This window comes from Bos indicus x Bos taurus, chromosome 25 (assembly GCF_003369695.1).
Source record: "Bos indicus x Bos taurus breed Angus x Brahman F1 hybrid chromosome 25, Bos_hybrid_MaternalHap_v2.0, whole genome shotgun sequence".
In the NCBI taxonomy this organism is placed as follows: Eukaryota; Metazoa; Chordata; class Mammalia; order Artiodactyla; family Bovidae; genus Bos; species Bos indicus x Bos taurus.
In genome coordinates, this window is record NC_040100.1 from 23,849,388 (window position 1) to 23,862,069 (window position 12,682).

Genomic DNA, 12,682 nt, shown 5'->3' on the forward strand with positions numbered 1-12,682 from the left:
TTGACTGCTTAAGCCTAACTTCTTTGAGATCTCTCTTTTGACTTTTTGTTTTTGACAAATAAGAAGTTGGCAAACAAGAGCGAACGTATTGTTCCTGGGTCCATTAGGGTTTGAGTTAAGTACATAATACTGTGTGGTGGTGATTGTCATTTAACAATGTCTGTTATCCAAAGGGAACAGTTACATGTAAACTATTGAGGTAATTCATGATTCTCTCATGGGGACTAAATGTGAGTTAAACTACAACTAAAATAATTAAAGAAAATATATTTTGACTTCATAGTTCTGTAACATTACATGGTCTCTTTAGCAGGTCACATTACATCGTTAGTCTTTTAATAGAAATTTTATTCTACCAGGTACTTGTGAATCTGACATAAGGCCAGATTTTCTTCTAGTGCTGAAAATGGCAAGTACTGCTCTGAATTGGTGACAGCTACAGATTTAATGATTAGATCAAGGGAGGCGGCTTCAATTAAATAACTATCAGTTAAGTTGGTTGTAATATGGATCTCTTCTCCTGAGGTTAATTATGCTGTCCCTTCAACAATTTTCTGACATCACTGAGAATCCAACAGTTCACTTCTGACACAAACTGCTTGGAGTTTGTGCAGTTCCCACAGGTTAATGACTCAGTCTCAGGAGACTGCCCCACTTCAAGTGCCAGCCGCAAGTATCAGGTTGTCTCAAATTCCTCCTTGCACTTTTGCCTGGCAGACCTCAAATTTAGGGGTTCCCATGACCACCCTCCCCCACGATGGATAATTTGCTAGAACATATGACTCATTTAGCTGGTAAAATGTGATATTTATGAATTCAGTTTCATTATAAAGGCTACAACTCAGAAACAGCCAAATGGAAGACCTGAATAGGTCAAGATTTGAATTAGGGACACAGAGCTTCCATGTCCCCTCTGGGCATGCCAGCCTCCCAGCACATCAGTGTATTCACCAATCCTGAAGCTCCCCTCTGTGCTAAGTTGCTTCAGTCATGTCTGACTCTTTGCAACCCTATGGACTAGCCTGTCAGGGTCCTCTGTCCATGGGATTCTCTAGGCAAGAATACTGGAGTGGGTTGCCATGCCCTTCTCCAGGGAATCTTCCCAACCCATGGATCAAACCTGCATCCCTTATGTCTGTCTGTATTGGCAAGCAGGTCGTGCCACCTGGGAAGCCATAAACTCCCCTCAGTTCAGTTCATTCACTCAGTCATGTCCTACTCTTTGCAGCACCATGGACTGTAGCACACCAGGCTTCCCTGTCCATCAGCAACTCCTGGAGCTTGCTCAAACTCATGTCCATCGTGCTGGTGATACCATCTAACCGTCTCATTCTCTGTCATCCCCTTCTCCTCCTGCCTTCAATCTTTCCCAGCATCACGGTCTTTTCCAGTGAGTCAGACCTTCGCATCAGGTGGCCAAAATATTGGAGCTTCAGCTTCAGCATCCATCCTTTCAATGAATATTTAGGACTGATTTCTTTTAGGATTGACTGGTTTGATCTCCTTGCAGTCCAATGGACTGTCAAGAGTCTTCTCCAACACCACAGTTCAAAAGCACCAATTCTTTGGCACTCAGCTTTCTTTGTGGTCCAACTCTCACATCCATATATGACTACTAGAAAAACCATAGCTTTGACTATACGGAAGCTCCCCTAGCCTTGTTTCAGTTTCAGTTGCGGTTCCTTTATGTAGGCATAATTTATTAAAGCACTGACCTTTGTTGATGAAACTTCAGCCACCCTTCCCTTCCTTAAGGGCTAAAGGTGGGACTGAAAGTTCTAGTCATATGCCTGGGCTTTCTGACAAAGGTAGCCTCAATTCAAACTATCAAAAAGAAACTCAGGTGTGGTCCAAACCCTGCTCCTTAATGAATAACAAGAAGTCTATCTGTAAAGGAATTCCAGGGGTTTTAGGACCTCTGGTAGTAACTGGGGACAAAGGCCAAATATATTTTTTATTATACCACATTAGTACTCCAGTTGTATCCCCAAAGTAGGAATAAGGTTGTGAGTGTGCTCAATCGCTCAGTCCTGTCCAACTCTTTGCAACTCTTTGTGATCTTGTGGACTATGACCCAGTCTCCTCTCTCCATGGAGTTCTCCAGCCAAGAATATTGGAGTGGGTTGCTACTTCCTCCTTGAGGGGATCTTTGCCACCCAGGGATTGAATCCCATCTCCTTGCATTGGCAGGCAAATTCTTTACCACTAAGCCACCAGGAATAAGGTTACTGAAAGTTGATTTTGGTGATAAGTAACAATATGCATTTAGTTTTAATTTGATGGCTTTTTTTTTTTTGGTCAAGAGAGTGCAAATTGCATAGTTTCAGATTACAAGGAGCAAACTCTTCCCTCAGTCAGTATGAAATGGCACTCAGAATGTGTTATATATATATTTTAATTTAATACATGCATGCCCTAATGCAATAAAGAAGCTCACTTTTAGGAAATCAGATACATAGAAATCATGCTTCCTTTGACTGTGAATTTAAAGTTTCATGTGTACATAGTGCACAGGTAAGAGCATCTGTGTAGTCGCATCTGAACTTCACCATGTACTTGTCACTTGACCTTGGATGAGCCACTTAGCATCTCTAAGCCTTGTTTCCTTCATGTATTAAGTGAAAATAATCACAGTAAATAGTTGTGAGGAGTCGATAAGACATTTGCAGGACACGGCACAATGCCTGGCATATAAATAAACATTTAATAATGTTAGTTATTATTAACTGCCTGCATGTACAGTGAAACATGGATTGGCCGCTCCCAACAGGCCAGGAACGATACCATTTCGCCTTCTCTTATATGGGAAGTATGGGACAGTGTATAAAACATTGCTAGGCACATAGTAGACACAAGTTATCTATCACTTGAAAATAAAACCAGGTCTGGGTATCTGGGAAATACTGGAGTAACTCTGTAATGGAAACTTCCAGCCTGTTTCCAAAGCTAGCCTAAAACCCAGAGATGGAAAATCTTCCTCCTGAAACCATATAGAGCATGCATGAGTCTAGCAATGGGGACAGGAGATCAGTGGCTAGGATATTGTTGGATCCAAAAGTGGGAAACTGATCCAGGAGACATTTTTATCATTGGCAGCACGCCTTGAGATTCAATGAGGTTGGGAAAACCACATGAGAGTTTGGGAAGGAAGCAACAGATTTATTTCAGCCCATCCAGACACTCTTTGAAAGTCCACTGGCAAATACCATGTTTTGTGTATTGCTTCTCAGAGAAAATGAAAAACCTGGATCTGCTGTCAAAGGGCTTAGCAACTCCTTGAAGTTCACTTCTTGGGGAAGTCCCCAAGGACTAATTCTCCCTGTATCTTACCCATCTGTAGATTCTACTTTAGTAGACCACCACTGGACTCAGTTCTAGTCTAGAGTCTGCCACCAGTTCTGTGTCTCCTTGGGCAAGTTACACCCACTCTAGGAGCCTATTTCCTTACCTGCAACGAAGAATTTGGTACTAAATCACTGTTCCCCAAAGTGTGGCTTTGGTTACATTGTTAGTGTATGTGCTGCTGAAATGAGTGTACAAAGGGGTGTTTTTTTAATACTATTGATGGTACATGAGATGATTTTTGCCTGATGAATACTTTTTATCCTATATTTTTTTAACGTGTATTAATGAAAGCGTAACTAGCATATCAGACCTATGACTTCATGGATAATGTTACTTTCAGTTCAGTTCAGTCGCTCAGTCATGTCCAACTGTTTGCAACCCCATGAATCGCAGCACGCCAGGCCTCCCTGTCCATTACCAACTCCCGGAGTTCACTCAAACTCATGTCCATCAAGTCGGTAGGGTGATATTAAAGTAGATTTTTTTTTTTTATCCTTTCAAGAAAAACCTTAGAGGAACGATAGTTGGGGTGGTAAATGGATGTAGAAGATCATAAAGGTTGTGTAGGAATAGCTGATGTGTTTATAAGTTCTAAGACTAAGTAATTCTAGTGCAGTGCCATACTTTCTTTATGAAAGCCTTTGTGGTGATGGACTCAATAGACAGGTCTAAATTTGAGTGGCTTTAAAAAACTTGCTTAACTTAAGCAAATTGACAAATTTATTTTTATGCATTCATGGTGAAAATGCCCATAAGTTGGTTGTGTAGAATTTAAATTAGCATAGACTTTAGAAGTGGTGGCTTTTTTTAAATAACAAAGAATGAATAATGTTGCTTCCTCTCACTTTTAGCAGATTCCTCAAAACCTGGATTGATCTTTAGTTCTTTTCACCCCTTGTTGTTGGAACTCCCTAAGACAGGAGTTAGGGGTTCCCATTTGTTCTGTTGGGGAGGAAGAAAAAGCCACCCCCATCTCTTGAATACATGCATGCCTATGCCTGCTTTCTCTGTTCTGGAGATGCTGAGGCTGCCCCATCCTAATGATCTCTGCCTTACTTCTTCTTGGTAGCCTCTTTAAAGGTGCAGTGTGATGTATACCCTAAAATGAACATAAATTCTGAGGCAAGGTTTTTTAAAATTTCATATCACTTTTTGTTGTATTGGTTTTCACACAGTGGGAATCTTGAGAAGTAAAACGAGCAGTGGTAGAAATGAAATAAACTTGTGGGAGGTACTTTCTTTTTAAGCAAAACCCAGAAAAAATAGTGCAATCTTGATTGTGTAGTAGGAGCCAAGAAATCTGCTTTCAGATGTAGTCTATGATTTAGAGGTTTTTTTTTTTAAGTATTAATTATTTGTGTTACTTTGACATTTTCTGTGTATCTTAACACTGTCATCATTCATTATCTACATTTAGTTGTTAACCTCTCTTCTGTAAATGATATTGTTCTATTTCGTTCTCAACGTAAAGGGCCATTCATCTGATACAGCATCTTGTAATAAATTGTTTCATGTTTCAAACTGTAGTTTTTAAAAGTTGCTATAAAGATGGTTTCAAGTCTTTTATTTTTCTGAACCATGTGTTATCTAGTCAGTTCAGTTCAGTCGCTCAGTTATATCTGACTCTGCAACCCCATGGACTGCAGCATGCTAGGCTTCCCTGTTGATCACCAGCTCCTGAAGCTTGCTCAGACTCTGTCCATCGAGTCAGTGATGCCATCCAACCATCTCATCCTCTGTCATCCCCTTCTCCTCCGGCCTTCAATCTTTCCCAGCGTCAGGGTCTTTTCCAGTGAGTCAGATCTTCACATCAGGTGGCCAAAGCTTTAGCATCACTCCTTCCAATGAATATTCAGGGCTGATCTCCTTTAGGATTGACTGGTTTGATCTCCTTGCAGTCCAAGGGACTCTCAAGAGTCTTCTCCAGCACCACAGTTAAAAAGCATCAGTTGTTTGGCACACAGCATTCTTTATGGGCCACCTCTCACATCCATACATGACTACTGGAAAAACCACAGCTGTGGCTAGATGGACCTTTGTCAGCAAAGTAATGTCTCTGCTTTTAATGTGCTCTCTAGGTTGGTCGTAGCTTTTCTTCCAAGGAGCAAGCGTCTTTTCATATCATGGCTGCAGTCACACCTACAGTGATTTTGGAACCCAAGAAACTAAAGTCTGTCACTGTTTCCATTGTTTGCCCATCTGTTTGCCATGAAGTGATGGGACCCGATGCCATGATCATAATTTTTGGAATGTTGAGTTTAAACCAACTTTTTCACTCTCCTCTTTCACTTTCATCAAGAGGATCTTCAGTTCCTCTTCACTTTATGCCATAACGGTGCTTGTCTGAGGTTATTGATATTTTTCCCAGCAATCTTGATTCCAGCTTGTGCTGCATCCAGCCCCAAGTTACTCATGATGTACTCTGCAGATTAAATAAGCAGGGTGACAATATACAGCCTTGAGGTACTCCTTTCCCAATTTGGAACCAGTCTGTTGCTCCATGTCCGGTTCTAACTGTTGCTTCCTGACCTGCATACAGATTTCTCAGGAGGCAGGTAAGGTGGTCTGGTAGTCCCATCTCTTGAAGAATTTTCCACAGTTTGTTGTGATCCACACAGTCAAAGGCTTTGGTATAGTCAGTGAAGCAGAGGTAGATGTTTTTCTGGAACTCACATGCTTTTTCTGTGATCCAATGGATGTTGGCAATTTGATCTCTGGTTCCTCTGCCTTTTCTAAATCTAGCTTGTACCTCTGGAGGTTCTCAGTTCATGTACCATTGAAGCCTGGCTTGGAGAATTTTGAGCATTACTTTACTAGCATGTGAGATGAGTGCAATTGTGTGGTAGTTTGAACATTCTTTGGCATTGCCTTTCTTTGGGGTTGGAATGAAAACTGACCTTTTCCAGTCCTGTGGCCACTGCTCAGTTTTCCAAATTTGCTGGCATATTGAATGCAGCACTTTCACAGCATCATCCTTTAGGATCTTTTAGTTATCTAGTCAAGATTAGGTTAAAATAGAACAAAATGGTGACAGTGCTGTAACTTAAGATTCTTTTCTTCCTTCATTTTTTCTCTGTCATTGGTTTAATACAAAGTTTTCACATGATTTCATAATGAGAAACTCTCAGATGTTCCCCAATCGAGGTGGCATCTAATGTTCCAAGCCACAAGCTCTCAAACTTTGTAAATTTTGGTTTTGTTATCCATACTATCTTGTCTCCCAAGAAGAAGTAGTAAATTGTATTACTTAGCATATTGGAAAAATCTGTATTCAAGACTATTTTGCAGGATTAAAAAAATCTCTTTTCTTGCTAAAGTCTGTTTCATGACTTGCACAATACTCATCCTTTGCACACATTTACAAGACCCACCTTACTCAGGGTAGGTGTCAGGTTTTTGACAGTCTGTTTCCCTTAGGGCTTCCCTGATGGCTCAGTGGCAAAGAATCCACCTGCAATGCAGGAGGTGTAGAATCTATCCCTGGGTTGGGAAGATCCTCTGGAGAAGGAAATGGCAGCTCACTACAGCATCTTGCTCCTTTCCTGTCTCCTGAGAAACCTGTATGAAGCAACAGTTAGAACTGAACATGAAACAACTGACTGTTTCCAGATTTGGAAAGGAGTGCGACAAGGCTGTGTATTGTCATTTTGCTTATTTAACTTATATGTGAAGTACATCATGTGAAATGCCATGCTGCATGAAGCACAAACTGGAATTAAGATTGCTGGGAGAAATATCAATCACTTGAGATATGCAGATGATACCATTCTAATGGCAGAAATTAAAGAGCCTCTTGGGCTTCCCTTGTGGCTCAGCTGGTAAAGAATTCGCCTGCAATGCAGGAGACCTGGGTTTGATCCCTGGGTTGGGAAGATCCCCTGGAGAAGGGAAAGGCTACCCACTCCAGTATTCTTACCTGGAGAATACCATGAACTGTATAGTCTGTGGGGTCACAAAGAGTCGGATATGACTGAGCGACTTTCACAAAGAACCTATTGATGAAGGTGAAAAAGGAGAGTCAAAAAGCTGACTTAAAACTCACCATTCAGAAAACTAAGATCATGATATCCAGTTCCATCGCTTCGTAGCAAATAGAAGGGGAAAAAGTAGAAGCATTGGCAAATTTTCTTTCCTTGGGCTCCAAAATCACTGTGGACGGTGACTGCAGCCATGACATTAAAAGACGCTTGCGCCTTGGAAGAAAAGCTGTGACAAACCTAGATAGTATATTAAAAATCAGACATTACTTTGCTGACAAAGGTCCGTATAGTCAGATTTATGATTTTTCCAACAGTCATGTATGTATGTGACAGTTGAATCATAAAGAAGACTTGAGCACTGAAGAATTGATTCTTTAGAATTGTGCTGGAGAGAAGGTTCCTAAGAGTCCCTTGGACTGGAAGGAGATGAAACCAGTCAATTGTAAAGGAAATTAACCCTGAATATTCTTTGTAAGGAATGATGCTGAAGCTGAAGCTCCAGTACTTTTTGGCCATCTGATGCAGAGAGCTGACTTGTTGGAAAAGAGCCTGATGCTGGAAAAGATTGAAGACAGAGGAGAAAGGGGTGGTAGAGGGATGAGATGGTTGGATGGCATCACCAACTCAATGAACGTGAATTTGAGCAAACCCTGGGAGATAGTGAACTCCTGGCATGCCACCGTCCATGGGGTCACGACTTAGCAACTGAATAACAACTATTTCCCTAGGTGCAAAGGCTAGTCATTATTTACAGATAATTGCTGATGAGTCTGGAGAAATTCTGAAAGGGGATATGTAAGGATTGTGACTTTTATCCTTGGTCTATAGACTAGAATTTGCAAACCTAGAGTGAGGTTGTTTAACACCTTCTCTTCTTAGGAAATTGCCATTGGATCAGTCGGTCTTGGTTCAGATCTCTTGTGGGCAGCTGAATAGTTGGGCTTTTAAAAATGAAAAGTGAAAGTGAAGTCACTCAGTCTTGTCCGACTCTTTGTGACCCCATGGACTGTAGCCTATCAGGCTCCTCTGTCCATGGGATTTTCCAGGCAAGAGTGCTGGAGTGGATTGCCATTTCCTTCTCCAGGGGATCTTCTGACCCAGGAATCAAACCCGGGTCTCCTGCGTTGCCCACAGACGCTTTACCGTCTGAGCCACCAGGGAAGCTTAGGCACATAAAAAAATGCTTCTTTCCCAATCATAGAAATAGTTATCTCCATGATAGTATAACCTCCATCTATGGAGTATAAGTACTCAGGACCACAATTTATTTATTTATTTTTTTTAGGACCACACATTTAAAAAGATAAATTTAATACTGAGTCAGAATGAAAGATGTGCAAACGTAGTAGTAGAGTTCAAAACCTTTTCAGGCCATTCTTACACGTTTCTGGCGCCACTTTGGTTTTCTCTTGGTAGGCTAACCTTTTATTCATTGGGAGCCTTTTCACTTCTAAAATAAAGCCTTTTAGGATGCTGAAACTTGAACTTTAATGGTAAGTTAAAGTGAAAAAAAAAAAAGGTGTACTCAGAGACTTTCTAACTCTTGACTTTAAACCTTCCTTTTAGAGAACCAGACTTGCTTAATTTATTAGAGCATTTGCTTTTCTAAGTTTCCAGCTCACAACCATTCCGTGGCCCAGCAGAAAGAGATAATAAAAAGTTAAGTAACAGGTAAAAATCTTTTACAGTTGCCTTTTCCCCAGTTGGAAGCAGAATTTTTCTTTCCCTCTGGGCAGTTTGGCCTCTAAGCTCCTCCTTTTTCTGATTTGAAACTCTACTATTTGCGTACAGTGTTTAAATTGATTCACTCACAACCAAGTTCTGAATGTCTCCAGCATTAGTACCTTTGACTCAGGAAGCTTAAGCAAAAGATTATAATAGTGGTTTAACAGGACAAAACCTTTAAAAACATACTTGAAGGTTGTTTTTACTCAAGATTTCCAAACAGATACAAACTGTTTTCAAAGAAAAGCCAGTCTATGTGGTTTTCAACTTAGACATACATGAGCAGGGAAGCAGCTTTCCCAGATGGAATGTGGGTCTTTCATAGAGAACTTGTGAAGCTGAAAACTAGTCTTGTTAAGTCTTGGCCTCCAGACTTGATTCTTTCACTGTTATATTTAAAGTGAAGTATGTGTAGTCTGAATTTTTCTTAAGGATCAACTCTAGAATGGGGTGCATAGTGCTTCAGGGAAAATAAATGTGTTTATATGCTACCAGATTTTCATCTAGTAAATTTGAGTGTCTTTTGTGGACCTTGTTTTTAAAAGCTTTATGGTAAGAAAACGGATATAAAAACAAGTGAAGGTGTGAAGAGACAGAGAGGCTCTAGGTCACCTTGAAGGAGTCAGGAGAGGATTCCTATAAGAAGTAAAATCTGAGCTGGGATTGAAATACCAAGACTAGAGAAGGAGGAGGCATTCCAAACACAAGTAACAGTATGTGTAAAACTACAGTGAGTTAAGAGGCCATGGCATCTTGGGAAGCGGCAGACGTTTCAGTATGCCCGAGGGATGTGGAGTGAACAGGAGAAAGGCAGTAATTGAGGCTAAAGTAAAAAAAAAAACCTTGTATACCTTATTAAAGTTGTATTTGTAGGTGAAGGGGAGCTATTAAATAATTTTGAGTAGAGGCATGGCATATTCACATGGGCTATGTGTGTGTTGAAAAGATCACTCCAGTGGCAGTTTGGAAGAGAGATTAAAGGGAGCAATCCCAGAAGCAGGTACTGAGAGAATACTGCAGTAAAGATGGCAGAGGCCTGAACTGTAAAATTACTGAGGGAATGGTAGATATTCAGGAGTTAGAGCTTAACAAAGTTTGTCATAATCTGTTGAAAAGTTCTTTGCTTGCATATCCCACGTGGGTTTTAGGCTAAAAGGTGCTCAGCTCCAGAAGTTGCTCAGAGACCCAAGCTGATGTGGGTTCCAACATCATGTGTTGTACCATCTGTATTGTCTTGGTCACCATGGCAAGGGAAGAGATGGCTGAGATGTCTTGTGCACCTTTAGGCTTGGGCTTGGAAATGTAAGTATCAAATCTGCCTACAGCTCATTGTGTCATTTCTGCCTATACCTGTTTGGCCAGAAATGGACACATTTCCTCATCTAACTGAAGAGGCTGGGAAGCTGGGGGAACTGGTGAAATGTTGGATGAGCTTCTCTGTCTGTGCTACAGTGTAGGGTCGTAAGTGAGGTGCTTTATTTCTGAGTGTATTCCCTTATTTGTAAAATAGGAACATCAAGAGTACCAGCCTCACTCCCAGAGACTCTTTTAGAGGATCCCCAAGACACTTTTCATAGTATCTGAAAAACCAGATTCTCTTCTTGGTAGTACTGACATCATTTGTCCTTTATACTTTCATTCTCTCAGGAGTTTTATAGAGTCTACATGGTGTGTTATATCACAAAAGATTGAATGAGAAGCACATATGGGAAATTAGCTGTCTTCTAAGCCAGACCTTAGAGACATTTGCGAAAATGTAAAACAATGTTGTTGTTCTTATTAAGTTTTTGGAAATACAGTTATTTTTCATAAAATTGTCATTTATGTTAACATATAATGATTTATTATTGATAATTTATTTTTTAGAAGCTATTAGGAGAAGGCAATGGCACCCCACTCCAGTACTCTTGCCTGGAAAATCCCATGGACGGAGGAGCCTGGTGGGCTGCAGTCCGTGGGGTCGCTAAGAGTCGGACATGACTGAGCAACTTCACTTTTACTTTTCACTTTCATGCATTGGAGAAGGAAGTGGCAACCCACTCCAGTGTTCTTGCCTGGAGAATCCCAGGGATGGCGGAGCCTGGTGGGCTGCCATCTATGGGGTCACACAGAGTCGGACACGACTGAAACGACTTAACAGCAGCAGCATTATTTTCTTAGACTTCCCCTTTCCCTAATTCTTCAATATTTTTGTTCTTTGTACTATACATACTTCGATAACCTTGCTTAAAATGCATACATATATGATAACACATTATGTGTCTTTATTTTTATTTTTAAAATTTTTATCTTATATTAACAGTGTTATGTTAGTTTCAGATATATAGTAAAGTGATTATCCAAACACAGGTATCTATTCTTTTTCAAATTCTTTTCCCATTTAGTTATTACAGAGTATTGAACAGAATTCTCTGGGGGTGCTTGTTGTAGGTCCTTGTTGGTTATCTATTTTAAATATAGCAGTGATGTTTTAAATGAATTAATACAATATTTTTTAATTTTTCAGTTAAAAAAAGTACCAGCCTCATAGCGCAGCTTTAGGGATTAACTGCTGTCACAACTCTAAAATGCCTAGCATTGTGTCTGGCACAATAAAGATATTGGAGGGAATCTTTAAGTTTGATCTTGAATTTTTCTTATTATGTGCTGTAGGTGGGTGTCCTGTCATGTCCGACTCTTTTGCAACCCCATGGACTGTAGCCTGCCAGGCCCCTCTGTCCATGGAATTTCCCAGGTAATACTGGAGTGGAGTGCCATTTCCTTCTCCAGGGGATTATCCCAACACAGGAGTCAAACCTGAGTCTCCTGAATCTCCTGCATTGGCAGAGGGATTCTTTACCACTGAGCCACCTGTTATTATTTACTTAGTGGATTATAACCAACAATTAAAAACCAAGTTAAAAAAAGAAGCAGCGTAAATTAGAGTTCATCATCGAAGTGAGTAAATATTGCTTCATAAGTTGTATGTGTGTGTATGTATATATATGCATTTGGTCAGGATATAACTTGTTTCTCACAGATTGTTGAAGTTCAAGTTGGAAAGACACTGATTTAGTTCAAGCTCTCATTTTACAGTGACTGAAAGACTTAAATATACTAAACAAAAAAATGACTGTATTCTACTGTACTTTTTTGAAAGAGGCAGTTTAAACTGCGTTAATGTGTTTACTTATTTTTGGTTGCCCTGGGTCTTCGTTGCTGTGCACAGGCTTTCTCTAGTTGGGGCGAGTGGGGGCTGCTCTCTGTTGCAGTGCGCTGGCTTCTCATTGCAGTGGCTTCTCTTGTGAAGCTCCTAGGTGCCTGGGCTATAGTAATTGCAGCACACGAACTCAATAGCTGTGACTCACGAGCCTTAAAGAGTGTGGGCGCCAGTTGTTGTGCGTACTGGCTCAGTGGTTGTGGTGCAACAGGCTTTAGTTGCTCCACAGCATGTGGAATCTACCAATATCAAGGATCAGACGCATGTCCCCTGCATTGGCAGGCAGGTGTCCATCCACTGTACCACCAGGGAAGTCCATGTTTTCAAAAAGTAGGCTTGAAAAACATTATCCTTAACTTTGAGAAAGAGTAGAACATGGATTTGAATTTAGAAAGTGTTTGTTAGATGCCAGTTAGCCCTTTTCATTTTACCA

General features: G+C 40.6%; 1 protein-coding gene across 6 annotated transcripts in view; it reads left to right on the plus strand.

Moving 5' to 3' along the window:
- DCUN1D3 (defective in cullin neddylation 1 domain containing 3) overlaps positions 1–12,682 on the plus strand; it is a 59,394-nt gene that overhangs the window by 7,563 nt on the left and 39,149 nt on the right. The gene's annotated exons all lie outside the window — the stretch shown is intronic.